This window comes from Rattus norvegicus, chromosome 1 (genome assembly GCF_036323735.1).
Source record: "Rattus norvegicus strain BN/NHsdMcwi chromosome 1, GRCr8, whole genome shotgun sequence".
In the NCBI taxonomy this organism is placed as follows: domain Eukaryota; kingdom Metazoa; phylum Chordata; class Mammalia; order Rodentia; family Muridae; genus Rattus; species Rattus norvegicus.
The window spans coordinates 50,994,688-51,011,798 of NC_086019.1; the positions used below are offsets into that span (position 1 = coordinate 50,994,688).

General features: G+C 47.6%; 1 protein-coding gene and 1 non-coding gene across 7 annotated transcripts in view; one reads left to right on the top strand and one right to left on the bottom strand.

The window, feature by feature from the left end:
* Map3k4 (mitogen activated protein kinase kinase kinase 4) overlaps positions 1 to 17,111 on the top strand; it is an 89,248-nt gene that overhangs the window by 16,818 nt on the left and 55,319 nt on the right. The gene's annotated exons all lie outside the window — the stretch shown is intronic.
* On the bottom strand, positions 2,711 to 2,845 carry LOC120100432 (small nucleolar RNA SNORA17). The gene has a single exon (XR_005500188.1). It is a non-coding gene; the product is annotated as a small nucleolar RNA SNORA17 (small nucleolar RNA).

The following is a 17,111-nucleotide window of genomic DNA, read 5'->3' on the forward strand; positions in this document are numbered from 1 at the left end:
CCCATGTAAAGGTAGGAGAAGAGAACTGTACTCTACAAAGTGGTCCTATTCACACGTGTGTCACGGTGTTCCCACCCAACCCCAAATTAAGGCTAGAGAGATGGATCTATACTCAAGAATACCAGCCGCTCTTGAAGAGTAGCCGCAAGTAACCCAGGTTGGGTTATCCACAGCTGCCTGTAACTCCCGCTCCTGAAAATCTGACGCCCTCCTTTGGCCTTTCTGGATACTGCATTCACTTTGCATAAACCCACACCCAGACACATACATGTTATTTAAAATAAAATATAAAAATAATAAAATAAGTTAACACATCCCTTTTATCAATATCTTGTGTTAATCCGCCATTTTATTTCTTCCTGTTATGTTTTGAAGACATCTGCGTGTCTTTCCTCACTGAACTTCCTGTGGGAAGTGGCTGTCGTGGCAGGCGCTCTCTGCACCCCTGTGGCTCTTTCTACTTCATGAAATTAAATGCTGGAGCTGTTTGTGGATGCTTTGGGTGCTCCCAAGGCAGTCCTGCGGCATTTCAGTTTATTATGACCTGTCTAGAACCTTTTTTTAAAAAGTAGAAGAGAGGGGGGTTGGGGATTTAGCTCAGTTGGTAGAGCGCTTGCCTAGGAAGTGCAAGGCGCAAGGCCCTGGGTTCGGTCCCCAGCTCCGAAAAAAAGAACCAAAAAAAAAAAAAAAAAAAGTAGAAGAGAGAGTATGAGGGGGAGGAAGGGCATCTGCAGAGAGGAGGGTGGGAGTGAGGATAATAGGAGCAAAAAAGACAAAGTATTGCATGTTTTTTCTCATGGGTGGAAAAATATACATACGTACATACATACATACATGCGCGCGCGTGCGCACACGTACACACACACACACACACACACACGTGTCCACTTTTTAACCTTTTTATTTTTTGTAAATTTTACATCATGTACTCCAATCCCACTCATCTCCCTCTCCCCTCTTACCCACACTCCACCCTTGCAATCTTTCCCCCAACTGAGAAAAAAAAAAAAAACTCATCGTGGAAGCTGTAGTGTGTCACAGTGTGTCCCACAGTCTACCCCTTTGTCCACACTTCTTTGCTTGCAAATGTTCGTTGCAATGATCTTTGGTCTGGTACAAGGCCTTGAGTTTCTGCTACTCTGTCAATACCGGAACCTCTCTGGGTATTCTCTTGGCTATCCTGTTGTTGCTGTCTGTCATGGGCGTCCTGCAGCTTTGGATCTGTAGGACCAACCCTTCATGCACTCCAGCAGTCCAGAGATGGGGTAGATGTTGAGGTGGGCCAATTCAGAGCCCTGGGTCTGAGCCTGAGAGGTGTCTGAGCTGGTCCACTCACCACTCTCCACTCTCACGCCCATGAGGCCAGCTCACCAGCAGCCTCCACAACCAGAGCCAACTCTACCTGCTGCCCAGGCGCGGTGCAGGGCCTGCTCTTCCGCGTGCTGCTGCAGCAGTTAAGGGACATGGCCAGTTTTCTCACTCTCATGAGCCTGGGGCCAGCTCTTCTGCCCACTTCTGGTGGCAAAGGTAAAAGGGAGGGTAGGGGGATCTCTGCCACTGCATAGCAGACAAGTGACAGTGTCTGCTCTCCAGCTCTGATGACCTCGGGGCCTCCTGCTGCTCTAGATGGCAAGGGGTGATGGTTGGGGAGGGCATCTCTCTCCCTTACCCACACTGCTGCATGGTCGACAAGTTGTGGGGCCAGCTCTCCAGTGCTCACACTCACCCCTCAGTGTTGGCTCACACACACCCCTGTCACCTAAGTCAGCTCTATTGTGCTGCCCAGGGAGGTGTAGGGCTTCCTCTCTAAGAGTTTGCAGCTGCTGAGGGCCAGGGCTATCTCTTTTGCTCTCATGACCCCAGGGCCAGGTCTCTTGACTGCTGCAGGTGGTGAGGGGCGAGGAGAGAGGAGGGTATCTCTCCATCATCCTGAATCACCGGCAACTCCCACAATGTGCAGGGCCTGCTCTCCTGATTACTGCAGGGGCCCCTCTCACACTCTCATGCCTCCAGGGCCAGCTCTCCCCAAGAAATGCCCAGGTGAGGGGTGGGACCAGTTCTGCACAGCCCTCAGACATTGTGTCTCCAGGAAGCAGCCCAGATCAGGGACATCTGCTTGGCCTTTGGTGATAACAGACACCTGCTGCTGCAGGGCCTTGGGCACATACGTAGCCTCTTGGTGGTAACACAGGCCAGGATCCCACCATGGTCCCTGGCTACTCTCAGCAGGCTGTTCCTCGTTACCCTCAAGCCTCGAGTTTTGCGTCTCATCACTGTGCCCACATCCTTCTGTTCTCTTTCTCTTCACTTCTCCACCACTTACATGTTCCTCTTAGTGGTGCCCAGGGTCTCTGAGTGTCTGGGACCTGCCCAGGAGTGGCCCCAGGAGTGCTCTGCCCATTATGGCACTGGCCGGGGGTCATCTTGGGCATGGCCTGCCTCCTCCCGACACCCCAGGCCTGTGCAGCACCAGATTGGTAGACATCTCAGGCTAGCTCCCTATCCAGGCCCTCTGGCAGGTGGTCGTCTCAGCCGAGATCCTGCATGGGCTCACCATCCCAGGCAGGCTCTTCTAGGCTCCCACTTGCTCCCCATCCCAGGAGCCCATCTGGGCCTGTGCGTTGCTGGGCTGGTGATTATCTCAGGCTAGCTCCCTGTCTAGACCCCTGGCGCCATCCTGATTGTCATCTTAGTCTCTCCTTTTCTAGGGAATGTTCCACCACTAGTCACTCAGATGTTCATAGGTCAGAACATTGAGCCTAGGTAGACGTAGCCTCTCTCTCCTCTGCCACCTACTGACGCACGCATGACACAGCAGCCACACCTGCAGTGCCTCTGAGGCAGCAGCAGCACGTACTCTACATGTTCTCTACATGCTCTGTTTCTACATGACATGGGACAGGAGGAGTTGTGTGTGGAGCTGGAGAGTGGTGTGGAGGCAGATGTAAGCAAGAGACAATGATAGAGGAATGGAAATGTCATAATAAAACAATTAAAAACAAGGGAACTTATAAAAATAGCTTGAAAAGAATTCTGTATGGTATATAATAGTATTTGAGGGAAAATATCCAACTTTAGCCTTTGATTCGAGTGTGCCTCAGTTATGTGGTCTTCACTGCACCGCAAGGCTACCCCTGACACCCTGACATGAAGACTTGGTGCTTTTGCTTTGACACTTCACTGGTGTGAGAATCTGGATTTGCTTGTAGTGAGAGCCACAGAAAGACACTAGAGTGAAGGCTTGTCTTTAGGGTTTCTAGTGACTCCCAAATCAAGTCAAGGAGGAAGGAAAGAGGGTGGCTGGGTGTAGTGGGAGATGCTCGCCTGCTCACATGAAGCCTTTAAGATGTGCGTGGCTTGTGTTTTGTGCTGTTACTTCCCTTCATAACCACGGTGCCCATGGCCTCTTTGTGTGGCCGGTTTTACTGATTTTTGGCACGCTGCCTTTTACTTTCTCAACATACTCATGTTTTCTGAGAATGAAATGTAAATGAACGAGTGGAGCTAATTGAAGACGGAGGTACACTTTCCTTTTGGGCTCCTCATGCAAGGCTTCTGTTTCTGTTTGCCCAGTGGAGTTAACACACCTTAGATACTGGGTTAGTCTCCTGGGCGTGGTACCTGAATGAGAGTTTAATGCAGAGCCTGTCATTAGGTCCCTGTTTCCTCTTGTCCTCATACAAATAGAACTGCCTTCTTTTCAGGAGCAGCTCACATGCTAGTGGCTTTTAAAGTAATTTTTCAGAATTGGAATCATAGGTGATTAAAATGGGCCAGCAGAGTCCTTCCCTGTTCCCTGGGATTTGCCAGACTTCCTGCTGTTACTTACTGTTTTCTCAAAAGGCAGGTGAGGCACCCTTCCTATGTTGGAGTGCAGATGACTCGTATATCTTCCGAGGTATGTGTTGGAAGTCTCTATCCCCGAAAGCCTTCCGTCCCTAGGACATCAGTACTCTAACTGGCTTCTTGGAGGTTGACCAGAGTACTAGAGGGCTGCAGATCTTGCCCTCACCTGTTTGTTAAAGCAGCTTTGTTGTGTTCCATTTCACATGCTATATAATCTGCTGGTCCAGTGAGTCCACATCAGACTTTGGTGAGCATAGAGCTTATGACCATCACCATGTGAAGAAACCTGTACCCTTCAGCTGCAGACCTACCTGTCTAGTCTCCATCCCTCCCAGTCTGTCTCAGTCTGCATGGATTTACTGGTTCCAGACGTATTACATACATTCAACCATATGAGATCTGAACTGGCTCCTTTCCCTGGTGTGACGTTCTAAAGTTTATACCTAACACAGTGTTCTCTTCTCCACTCTTCTGTGTGGCTGAGAAATGTTCCACCTAATCATGGACTGCACTGTATCTGCTCAGCGAGGTGCTGGGGCATTTCAGCATTTTATCTCTTAGGAGTAGTTGCTGCTGTGGCCGTGCGTGTACTAGTTTTGCATGGATAGGCCTTGATTTTTCTAGTATCTATCCACCTAGGAGTAGAGTTGCTATTACTTGATCAGCATGGCCACACAGTTTGGGGTTCTCACCAGCAGTATAAAGGGCTCTGTTTACTGCCTCTGTGTCAACACTTACCTGGGTGTAGACTGCTCTCTGGGTCTTGATTAGCATTTCTTGTATTTCATTGTGCCTTTTGGACAGGTCTCTGATCAGATCTAGGACTTGCAAATGTTTCCTCCTGCATTGTGAGCCTCGTTAGCTTCTCATTTATAATTGCACAGAAATTTTGCATTTTGATGACGACAGTTCATCAGTTTCTTGGCCTTTGTTTCCTTGGCAAAGGTTTTTGTACCAGTAAGATAGAGCTGCTACATCTAGGCTCTTACTGAGGCACTAGTGTTTGCTGCCAAAATGTCTTAGCTCTTACTCTTCCTTGGTCCATTTCAAGTTCACTTTCTTTGCCTCGAGTTCCAGTTCATCCCTTTTCCTATGTCTTGCTGTCCATACATGTGCTGTCTGTCAAGTACTCTTTTTTCCCAGACTGTGTTGGTCATTGAAACTGAAACTAGGTGGCCATTGGAATGGGGGTTCATCCAGATCTCAATTCTGTCCCATCGATGATACATCTGGCTTTACTGTCTAGCCATCTCTTTGTAGCATAACATAGAGCTGGTAAATCACAAAGCTTTTGGTAAGCTGTGAAAGTAGGGATGGGAGCCTTTGCTCTCGTCGCTGTCCAGGAGTACACCAGAAACCTCTTTCCTGGATACATCAGAAACCTTTTTCCTGGATACACCAGAAACCTTTTTCCTGGATATACCAGAAACCTCTTTCCTGAATACCTGTGTCAGGCATGGAGGCAGCCCCAGGCAGCAGGGTGGAGAAGGCAGATAGAACTGTGGAGCTGAGGCAGTTGGAGGTTGAGGAAGAGTACTTGGGAGGAAGGAAGAATACAAAAAAAGGGCTGCAGGCTCCTGGTCAGACCTCTGGGCTCTGCAGCCACAGACACACGTGTCTAAGGCACACACTGCTTGAGATAAGGCAGAGCCAGTCACCGAAGTGCTGCTGTTTGAGGAAGGTCCCCAGAGACAGACAGTAGCGCCTGACACTTGAGGCCAGCGTGGTTATGAAGAATCTTTTGTGCTGGTCTTAGGGTACTGAGTACAGACTTGGAGTTCCTAGCTTAGCAGCAGGGTCAGGCTATGCCTAGAGAAAGGCTTCTCTGCTATTAACCTTAAGCAGACTTGAAAGGAAGCATGAAGGTTGCAGGGAGTTGGAACTATTTTACAGCAGTCTACCCTTTACCCCAGATCCTAAAGCATAACAACAAAATCCAAATAACAACATTAACTTTATGACATCGATATCCAATAAAAAATGACCAGTTATAGTACATGGCTGTGCTCCCAGCATTGAGGAGGGTGAGGCAGGAGGCTCATCTTGGGCTACATAATAAGACCTTCCAAAACAAAACAAAACAGAAGAGAAACATAAAAACTAGTCATTCCAGTAAGCAGGGAAATAGGACTCACAGCTATGGTCAATCTTCACTCCGTGGTGACAGTCCCAGAAGTGTAAGCAGTAATGACAGCAGCCAGGAGTGATGCTACATAGATGGTCACCTTTAAATACCTACGACACACAAGATTCTTGTGGAGTGGCCTGAGATGACAGCTTTGCCATCTGTAGTGACAGCCAGAGTGGGTTCTCAGCAAGGTGGACACTGGTCTGTGAACTTGGGAGCACAGCGGCAGGAAGTGTGGTGTGGCGCAGAGCGCAGCCAGGAGGCACCGAGCACCAGGCTCAGGTGGCATGAGCAGCTGAGTTCCAGACATGGATGGTGTGGTCACACTGTGCAGGAGAGACTAAAGGCTTCACAGGCAGGCTGTTCATACATAGGCTTCACACACAGGCTTCATGCACAGGCTGTTCACATGCAGGCTTCATGCACAGGCTTCATGCGGCATAGAGCCCCACGGCACAAGCCTGTTGCCATGAAGTCACTGTGTACTCTGTTCAGCGGTCGTCAGTCCTGTGAGTGACGTCAGTGGCTTTCTCCTCCATGCCCCTGTTCACAGTAGCTCTCCTCCTGTGTCTGTATCCCCGGAGCTCTGACAGAACCAGCTTCCTTTGATCCTTTGCCAAATCAGTTTTTCTTAGGTTTCCTTAAGATCTTCCTTCCAAAGCCTTTGTCTTTGTTGTTCAGTCACAACCTTGAAGGATTGTGTTTATCCTTAAGCTAATGGTTACTAAGTTCAGTGCTAGCGTCCTTAATTTGTGTTTTTCCTGGTATGTGGGGAGTAGTGAGTATCCTATCTCAGGCAGTGTCATAAAATATTGGAAATTATCTGATTTAGGAAATGCCTTAACTTTTACCTGATTTTTCAAGTATGAAATGTATGCGTGTGTATGCACGTGTGTCGTAGCAAGCATCAGGTGAGCATCAGGTTTGAGTTTGTTTTGCATCCGGTGCCTGTATCCTGGTGTCTTGTATTTGTCAGGATGAGACACTTGGAGCAGAGAATCTGTTACAGAAAATCTGTTACAGTGTCAGTGCCTCTTAACCTTTTGGGGGCCACAGACTGAGAACGTGATGAGAACTGTGGAGAAGAGACAGAGAATGCACAGGCCTGGTGAGGTGCGCTCTGGGTTTTAGGAGCTTTCAAGCACCATGGGCGAGCTAGGGAGCTGTGCGCGTTTCATGAGCTACCTTCATGTGTACATGTTAGTCGCATATTGAAAACCCTTTCAGAAGCTGCCTATGGCTTTTACGCCTGGAATACACAGGGCCTCAAAGTTTACATTGCCAGTGTATTCAGTTGCGCTTAGGGGTTTTGTTCTCCTGTGTGAGAAAACAACATAGTTAAAGACAAAAAGTCATGCGTTTTTATCTTGAAGCCTGGAGCCTCTGCTTAAACTTTGCTCAGCTCGTGTGGCCTTTATTTGTAAAAAAGTGTTCCCAAGAGGCAGACTTTACACGTGTATCTCCGTTTCTTCTGTGCTGGGTGATGGTGACTTCTTAGGGGCCAGCTTACTGTGCTTAAGTCTTTCACAGTTCCCTAGGGGTCATTCTCTCAAGTAGAATTTGGGCTGGCTTTAAGGGCCACCATTCATACATAATGACTTCTGACCATAGAGGTCCCATGAGGGTATAATGGAGCCGCAGACCTCCTTCTGCGTGGTGTGTGACCCACCACTGGCATGCCGCTCTCGTGTTTAGGATGCACTTTTGTACTGGCAGCTGTTAGAAAGTGTAGCACATAAATTAGACACAGTATATACAGTCAAATCACATTACTGGTTGGTGTGTACATGTGTACATGTGTGTACATGTGTACATGTGTGTTAGCACTGTACTTGTTGGAACAGTGTGCTGTTGCACCAAGGTTGCCGTCTCCCCCACCTGTGTGCTGAGTTCTGACTTGCATGCTCTGTAACATTTGCACAGTGACAGAGTCACCTAGTGATGGACCTGCTGGAATGTACCCCAGTGCTGAAGAAACATGTGACTAGAGATGGGAAGCCTCATGTGGGAGGAAAAAAATCACAATAGTCTTAGACAAGTGTGTATCAGTTTGCCTATCTATCTGCTAGAGTGGTAGGTAGGCTGAGGCCATCAGATTGGCTCACAAACTTCTGTCTCTGTGCATGTCCTTGGGTGCCCTGATTTTCTCTGTCCATCTTACTGTAGTGTCCCAGCCACCTTGCTTCCTCAAAGGAGGAGCATACTTCCTTCTGCTCAGGTCCTCTCCACGTGCTCTCCTTTGTCTCAGCACTTCCCAGCCACTTAGCCACTTCTGGTCAGAGCTTTGATGTTTCCATTGAAATATCCTTTGGAGAACCTTTTGTTTTCTGCCGGGTTCTCTGGGTCTCCTCTGGCTGTCTGTTCCCTATGATCTGCCTTGGTTGCATAAGCCTCGACTACATTCTACAATCTTGTGGGGGTGTAGTTGTATGCTAGTGGGTGGATTTCTGTGGTTGTTTTGTATTTTGGTTTTGGAGGCAGGGTCTCATTATGTAGCTTTGGCCAGTCTAGGACTTGATATATAGACCAGGCAGGTGGTGAACTGACGGAGATCCACCCCCTTCTTTCTCCCAGATTGCTAAGATTGAAGGCATGTGCATGCTTCTCTGTAGCTTTGTCTTGAAGTCAGAGACAGGAACAGCAGCTCGTGAGTTGGTGCTGTGTCTTCCCAACTCTGCTCTGTCGAGTCAGGTCAGTGTTGAACTCACAGAGTCCAGTATTGCCCCAAGGAGCTGACTTGTAATTAGACACCATGCACATACTATGGGTGTGCCACAGTCAGTGTGTACTTTTAACTACAGACAAGTTGGAGTAAAGCCCAGGTAACAAAACAGAAATGACTAACAGAAAATAACATCTTAAAAAATTTTAACAGCCATCTTGTCTCATACAAAATCCTACTTCAATAGAAAATTTATTGTTAATTTGGACTTTGGAGAGCTTATCTTCCCATTTCTCTCGTGCTAGTTTTGTCTCTTAGGTGTAAACACACGAGCTTGCAGGGACCGAGCGCTAACACTGTGTCCCCTTACGGGTGCTGTGCATTTGTGTGGAGTTCTTGGTGGGAAGGGTAAGGTCTCTTTGGGGGGAAAAAGGTTAGAAGTCAGCCTTTGATTTCGCTTTTAGAAATAAGTAGGCCAGGCAGACTCTCAGTTCTCCTCTCACTTAAATTATAGTCAGGCTAGGTCTCCTCAGTCGCTGCCTTATCACTATTGGTGCACAAATTAGGGTGGCAGAAGCGTTACTAGAGGTATGAAGCCTAACGCTGGCCTGGCACTTAGCTCTGTGAGCTGTGGCCAGAGTCCATCCTTCTCTCCCATCCCTGTGGTGACCCTCTAGTCAGTGGCCCTCAAACCATAGTCTGTCTGTAGTGGAAGTGACTTTGCATGTTGGCCATAGGGAGAACAGAAACATCCTAGTGAGTTAGGCATAGGGTAGCCATGGGAGAGGCCGTGGCATTTGGATTGGACCGGGACTCCAGTTCTGGTTTAGATACTTAAAATTAAGCAGCTAGGCTACGTCATCAACCCATCCCTACGACCTAAGAATTCTTCTGAGACTTCCAGGGTCCTCGGAATGACCCAGTGAGGAGCTTCAGCTAGGGGCTTGATGGATGCCTGTCAGAAAACATTTCTGATGTGAGCACATCATGTCTGATCACTGTGGATTGGCTGTCTGGGCAAAGGGTCTTTAAAGTGGTCCTGGAGATTCTGCTAAAGATTAAATTCAGTTATGTGTGGCATTTGGCAGACTGCCTGGCAGATGGCCAGTGCTCACTGTTTAATGACAGCAATTACACTGTCCTAATAAAAATCCTTCTTTATGTGTAACCAATTACAGAGATGATTAAAAACACAGATATAAAGTCTTTTTATTGGTCTTAACCATTGCCTTAATTCTGGGTCTTCCTGTGTCTACCATGTGAATGTAACCATGTTTCTCAGTCTCCATCCTGTTACTACCACCTGTATAATTGTTATTGTACCCTTATCCTTATTTACTATTAGTTACTCTTTAAAGATCTTTTTCCTAAGAGAATTACCTTTGCTTATAAAGGGAATGGAAGTTTTTTGTGACTGGAAGTAGAGAGCTGTAATAGTAAGCAGCCCAGACACTTTGTAACTAGCTCCCTGGTGGCCTTGGTATCACTAAGGGCTGTGCACTGGTCTCTAAGATCGCCTCAGAGCTGCTGAGGAATCCAGGTTGCCTCTGCACTTAGCGCCTGGAGGAGGTGTTACCCTGGGAGGGTGGGAGAGTAGAGCTTGGCATTTAGGTAGGAATCCAACACCCCCTCCGTGATGGTCACCCAGCTCTTTGCAGAGCATTGGCCCATGGACCAGGAGCTCTGGTAAATGCTGTAATACACATTTCCAGTCAGAACTCAAACGTCCTCATTATAATTCCTATTGGGACACACCAAAATCTGCCTTTTAACAGTACAATTGGGATTCTGGTGCATAGCTCAATTTGTGATTCATTTCAGAACATTTCCTTGCCTGTTTAGACATTTTTGTACAACTGTAATTATCAGTCAGTTTGAACTTAGATGTCTTTCTAATTTTGTAATTAATTGTTCTTTTTGAGAAAGGGATTCCCTGTAAAGTCTTATAAAGTCCTGCTAGCCTTGAACTTGGAGTATGTCTGCTATACCCGGCGGCTCTCCATTGGAGGAAAGGATTTTGCCCTTTCCACCAGGGACCAGTTGTAAATAGTTTTGTGGTTCGGGCTGCCACTTTGTCCACTTCCTCTTCTCCATGTTGGTATTTTGTCTGATTTGAACGTGCACAAGTTCAAGGGTCTCAGTGTTGCTCCAGACCCTTTGAGTTCTTCTCTGCACCAGTCCTGTTGTGTCTAGAGGATAGTTTCCTTGGAGTCATCTGCTACCTCTTAAGGTCTCTGTCTTCTTTCTCTTCCTCATAGATCCTTGACTCCTGAGGGGGAAGGGTTTGGTGAAGACATCCCATTTAGGGCCAGTCCTCCGAGTCTCGCATTCTTTACAAACTGTCCAGTTGTGGGTCCTTGTGCTAATTTCCACCTACTGCAAGAAGAGGCTCCTCTGATAAAGGCTGAGCGAGGGGCTAGCAATATCATTTTATTGCTGTGCTCCTTTAGCATGCTAACTGTAGTAAGATTTCTTCTGTGGCCCATCGTCATCCAGGGTCAGGTTCATGGCCGCTCCAGCAGTGGCCGACAAGTGTTCCATCTTGTGAAGTGGTCTTACAGCCAACCAGAGAGAGGTCTGTTACTCTGCCTGCTGCTGCTGTACCAGCACATTTGCAGGCAGGTCACTCTTGGAGTTTGCAGACTGTGAGGGTTTGAGGCTGGGTGGTAGTGATGATTTGATGATTACTTTTGTCCTCTGGTAGCACCGTGAGTGCTAGCTAAGAGGGGTGAACATTCTAGTTGAACAATAGCTAAATTTTTCTGTCTGATGACTAAGTAAGTGGTGTCTTCAGCAATCAAGGCCTTACCACAGGTTGTGGAGCATTAACTGGTAACCTTGGCAATAGCCTATGATTTTTTGGGGGGGAGGGGGTGTAGGGTGCTGGGGGGTGTTGTTTTTGGGATCCCTTTGGCTGGTCACACAAGAAGTTGTAACTCATTCCTGGTGCTGGAGGTTTTACTTGGTGGCGTGTGATATCTAGTTCAGGCTTTGTCTCCTCATTTTATGGTAATTCTGTCTTAGTTCCACACATACACATGTGTGCATGCATATATATATATATATACACACACACACATATATATATATAGTATGTACATATATATGTACACACATGTATATATACACACATGTGCATACACACATATAATTTCAGAAAGCTTCTTTAGTAATAGGTTTCTATAATGGCATTTCAAAGGCCTTTAGTGTTAGTGGTCCCTCCCGATGTTCCCTCCTTTATCCTGCTTTCCAATCCCCTCCCCTGCAAACTGATATTTACAAATGGATGAAAAATTCTTTAAGAAACGAAAAAAGAAAGGACCATCCTCTCCAGTTTCTCCTTTAGCAGGGACCTGTTTTGCTCTTATGTCACACAGGGCAGGCAAATGACAGGTAGAGGAGAGGACTTCACACAGGTGAACTACTGTGGTTGCTAGCGAACCAGGTGCCACTTAATTTTGAAGGACACGCTACACAGCTTTGAATGGGCCTTTGCCGAACCCCAGATGTTTCTGAACTCACCCAGTTGTACCTCACTCAGGCTCCATTTCAGCTCATATTGTGTACCACAGCCAAACTCTTTAGTCCCACGGTCTTTGAAGCTGTCTTGTTTTCTTTCTACACAGTTTTCATTTAAAGACTACAAATCCCTTGGACTGAGTTCAAGACATACTTTACTGGCTCTAGTGTAAAGTGAATGGCACTTAACAGGGTTTTATATGAGAAGAAGACTTGGTTTATGTGGCTGTCAGACGTTAGTATAAGAAAGACACCTCACATTTGTAGGTTTTTAAGCACAATAAAGCATACGTTTCAGGACGACTCCCGTGGGCCTGTCTACTCTCCAATCCCAAATGCTCGGTGTCCATGGAAACACTTGCACCAGTCAGACGGCCGCATTAGCTCATCTCACGTGCGCTGCTGCAGAGCGGCCTGGGATGCTTGTGGTTGCTTAACTGAAGTGAGGCAAGCGCTATTGAACTTAGCACTAGTACTTTTCCTAGATTTTTTTGTGTACACATGTTTTAAAGACAAGAAACCTGCTTGATAACTTTCGTCTGTTAAGTATCACTTCCAAGCAAAGGCTCCTAAAATGAGTTGTTTCTCTTTGGCTGCTTTAAGTTCAGTAATGACTTCCAGAGATTGGTTTATGATACACATAATTAATTATGCTTAATAAAACAGTTTTCTTCATAGTTCTTCCCCTAGTGTAGTTCTTGAAGTTTGTTGGATCTGTTTGAAAATTTCAGCTCTCATTTGTTTGTGGATTTTCCTGTGCTTTAGACTCGCAGATTGCTGAGCCTCTAGCCCTCCATCCATCACTCTCTTCAGCTCGGAGGGTTTCTATTGCTGTGTATAAAGTCTGTTCTCCTTTCATCTACCTGTCTAGTCTCCCCTGTCTAGTCTGTCCTGTCTAGTCTCCCCTGTCTAGTCTCCCCTCTCTAGTCTGCCCTGTCTAGTCTCCCCTGTCTAGTCTGCCCTGTCTAGTCTGTCCTGTCTAGTCTCCCCTGTCTAGTCTCCCCTGTCTAGTCTCCCCTGTCTAGTCTCCCCTGTCTAGTCTGCCCTGTCTAGTCTCCCCTGTCTAGTCTGCCCTGTCTAGTCTCCCCTGTCTAGTCTGCCCTGTCTAGTATGCCCTGTCTAGTATGCCCTGTCTAGTCTGTCCTGTCTAGTCTCCCCTGTCTAGTCTCCCCTGTCTAGTCTGCCCTGTCTAGTCTCTCCTGTCTAGTCTGCCCTGTCTAGTCTGTCCTGTCTAGTCTCCCCTGTCTAGTCTCCCCTGTCTAGTCTCCCCTGTCTAGTCTGCCCTGTCTAGTCTCCCCTGTCTAGTCTCCCCTCTCTAGTCTGCCCTGTCTAGTCTCCCCTGTCTAGTCTGCCCTGTCTAGTCTGTCCTGTCTAGTCTCCCCTGTCTAGTCTCCCCTGTCTAGTCTCCCCTGTCTAGTCTCCCCTGTCTAGTCTGCCCTGTCTAGTCTCCCCTGTCTAGTCTGCCCTGTCTAGTCTCCCCTGTCTAGTCTGCCCTGTCTAGTATGCCCTGTCTAGTATGCCCTGTCTAGTCTGTCCTGTCTAGTCTCCCCTGTCTAGTCTCCCCTGTCTAGTCTGCCCTGTCTAGTCTCTCCTGTCTAGTCTGCCCTGTCTAGTCTGTCCTGTCTAGTCTCCCCTGTCTAGTCTCCCCTGTCTAGTCTCCCCTGTCTAGTCTCCCCTGTCTAGTCTGCCCTGTCTAGTCTCCCCTGTCTAGTCTCCCCTGTCTAGTCTGCCCTGTCTAGTCTCTCCTGTCTAGTCTGCCCTGTCTAGTCTGTCCTGTCTAGTCTCCCCTGTCTAGTCTGCCCTGTCTAGTCTCCCCTGTCTAGTCTGCCCTGTCTAGTCTGTCCTGTCTAGTCTCCTCTGTCTAGTCTCCTCTGTCTAGTCTCCCCTGTCTAGTCTCCCCTGTCTAGTCTCCCCTGTCTAGTCTGCCCTGTCTAGTCTCCCCCGTCTAGTCTGCCCTGTCTAGTCTGCCCTGTCTAGTCTCCCCTGTCTAGTCTGCCCTGTCTAGTCTCCCCTGTCTAGTCTCCCCTGTCTAGTCTGCCCTGTCTAGTCTCCCCTGTCTAGTCTGCCCTGTCTAGTCTGCCCTGTCTAGTCTGCTGTGTCTAGTCTCCCCTGTCTAGTCTTCACTGTCTAGTCTCCTATATCTAGTCTCCCCTGTCTAGTCTTTACTGTCTAGTCTCCTATATCTAGTCTCCCCTGTCTAGTCTTCACTGTCTAGTCTCCTATATCTAGTCTCCCCTGTCTAGTCTCCCCTGTCTAGTCTGCCCTGTCTAGTCTCCCCTGTCTAGTCTGCCCTGTCTAGTCTCCCCTGTCTAGTCTACCCTGTCTAGTCTGCCCTGTCTAGTCTCCCCTGTCTAGTCTGCCCTGTCTAGTCTCCCCTGTCTAGTCTGCCCTGTCTAGTCTGTCCTGTCTAGTTTCCCATGTCTAGTCTGCCCTGTCTAGTTAGCCATATCTGGTCTGTTATTTCCAAAGTGTTGTGGGCTCAGGTTTAGTCTCATCTTTGCTCTGTGTCATTCACTTCTGGTCTGTCCTCGGTTTTTTCCTTTGTGTCATTGTCCATTTTATGAACTTTGATAGGGTGGCAGAAGCCATGGATTTTATTTATTGTGTTAGACTTTTCTACTCCTTTAAATGTTTGACGATGTTCCGACATGTAGTTAGTTGCAGAGTTACCTGGATGGAGTGCAAACTGACACCATTTCTGATCAGAGTGAGCACTGTCTCCACCAAGTTAAGTAAATTTTAAGAAAATACAGTGGTGTGGCTTCACCACATTGGCGTACGGGCTCCAGCCTTGTGTTAATTTTGCGTGTGAGCAGCGGCAAGCAGTCACTCGTACCACAGAAGGCGTGCTCTGAAGAGGTTTTGTTTCTTATTTCACTACATTTTTCTCTTCACCCTGTCATTCCTACTGTCTGGATTTGATACATTATTTTTTTTTTTTTTCGGAGCTGGGGACCGAACCCAGGGCCTTGCGCTTCCTAGGCAAGCGCTCTACCACTGAGCTAAATCCCCAACCCCGATTTGATACATTATTAATTGATCATAATGTTTGTGCTGCGATTCTCTGGTGACATTCATCCCAGTGTGTGGAAAAAAGCATTGTGGAAAAGCGCTTGGTGACATTGTTGAAGTAACAGCGGTAAAAAGCAGTCTTAGAGCTCAGTGAATGTGTATCAGCAGGTAACCAGGTAGAGACAGCCCGGGAATGCTGTCACACATGAGGAGGGGTTTAAGAGCTGTTGAGATGGCTTCTGGCCCTGGACCCTGCTGTGGAGTGCTCTTGTAGTGTGCAGATGTCCACCTAGAACTCATGTCTCACCACACAGTGAGTGAGTGCAGTGAAGCCTGAGGCCTGCAGTCCTCATGTAGTGACGCTCAGTATCACCTGACACATTAGTGTTCATCCTCATAGAGCATTATCTTTATTTTATAAAGACACAGGAGTGAGGTTTTAAATAGTCCAGCATTTAAATGTAAGTTCATCCATAGGTCCACAAACTATTCTAGAACTATTTAAAAATATCTTTATTACTTCTTCAGGAGAACATACTTATTTTCTCCCCTATCTCCCACATCCAACTCCCCATTTTATTCTCACCCAACTTTGTGGGTCGTTTCTTAAAACCCGCCAAGTACCATTAGTGCTGCCTGTACATTTTTAGGTGTGGGTCTGTCGGAGTCTGTTAGACCTACCAGGGTCGCATCCTTACCACCAGATTTCAGTTACCAAAAGCTCCTCAGCTGGGGTGGGACTTCATGCCCACCTCATGTCTCCCTTCTGGGATTTTCTCTGGTCCAGGTCTTGCCACAGCTGCTGTGAGTATGTATGTAGGACTGTCCTGTTAGTCCAGAAAACACTGTTTTAGTCACCTAGCACAGCACCTCTGGCCCTTCCTTTCTCTCTGCTCCCTCTTGCAGTAAGATCCTGAGCCATGGGAAGAGGAAGGTGTATACAGATGTCCCACTTAGGGTCCAGCACTCCATAGTCACTTAGGCTGTGCACCTCGGCCAGCCGTGGGTCTCAGCGTTAATCACAATCTCCTGCAAAAAGGAGCCTCTCTGTAAGATCACGAACAGGTGGGCAAAGAGAAATCATAGGAGTTGGTTTACTATGTCCTGTTAGCAGAAGAACCGTAATAGACTCTTGCTAGGGCTTATGGTATGTCTAGCCTCCGGCATTGGCCTCAGTAACTGAACCAGGAATGTCTTCCATCCGGTGGGGCAGGCCTTAAATTCACCAGGAAGTGGTGGGTCGCTCCTTGCCATTTGTATCAGGATTGTACCAGTGGGCATATCTTGCCAGATTGAATATGATGATTGCTTTTCTCCAGTAGCATGGGTCCAGTACTGTGAGGACCTAGCCCGTAGGGATGAAGCTTCTAGGTCAGTTCCAGCTGGACAAGAGTCTGTGTTCTATGACTCAGATGTGTGATGACCTCAGCCATAGGGTCTTACCATCAAGCTTGGAAAGGGAACCAAGGGTAGTGTCAACCATCTGTAATGTTGGGGGAGGGTGGTCTGTGGGACCTCACTGGCCAACAGCCCCAGTAGAAGAAACCCATTTCTGACATTGAGTTCCTCAATACAGAGTGATTTCACTCAAGTTCTTCCCCACCCCCCCCTCCTTCCCCCCTCGGAACTGAGGACCGAACCCAGGGCCTTGTGCTTGCTAGTCAAGCGCTCTACCACTGAGCTAAATCCCCAACCCCACTCAAGTTCTCTTTATGTTATAAACACATGCTTATATTTTAGGAAGCTTCTGGAGTAATAGTTTCCGTTTGACTGTTCAGAAGGTCTTTGGTGTTAATTATCCCTCCTGGTATCCCTGCTCTGCCCTGCCCTCCCCCACCCACCCACTTACCCCCTCTGTTGTCCCCTTCCTCCTCATGTCACTGTGGTCCGTCTCCCTTCTTTGATCGCATCCCCTCTCTGTGGTTGCTTACTAGTTCCTGAGCT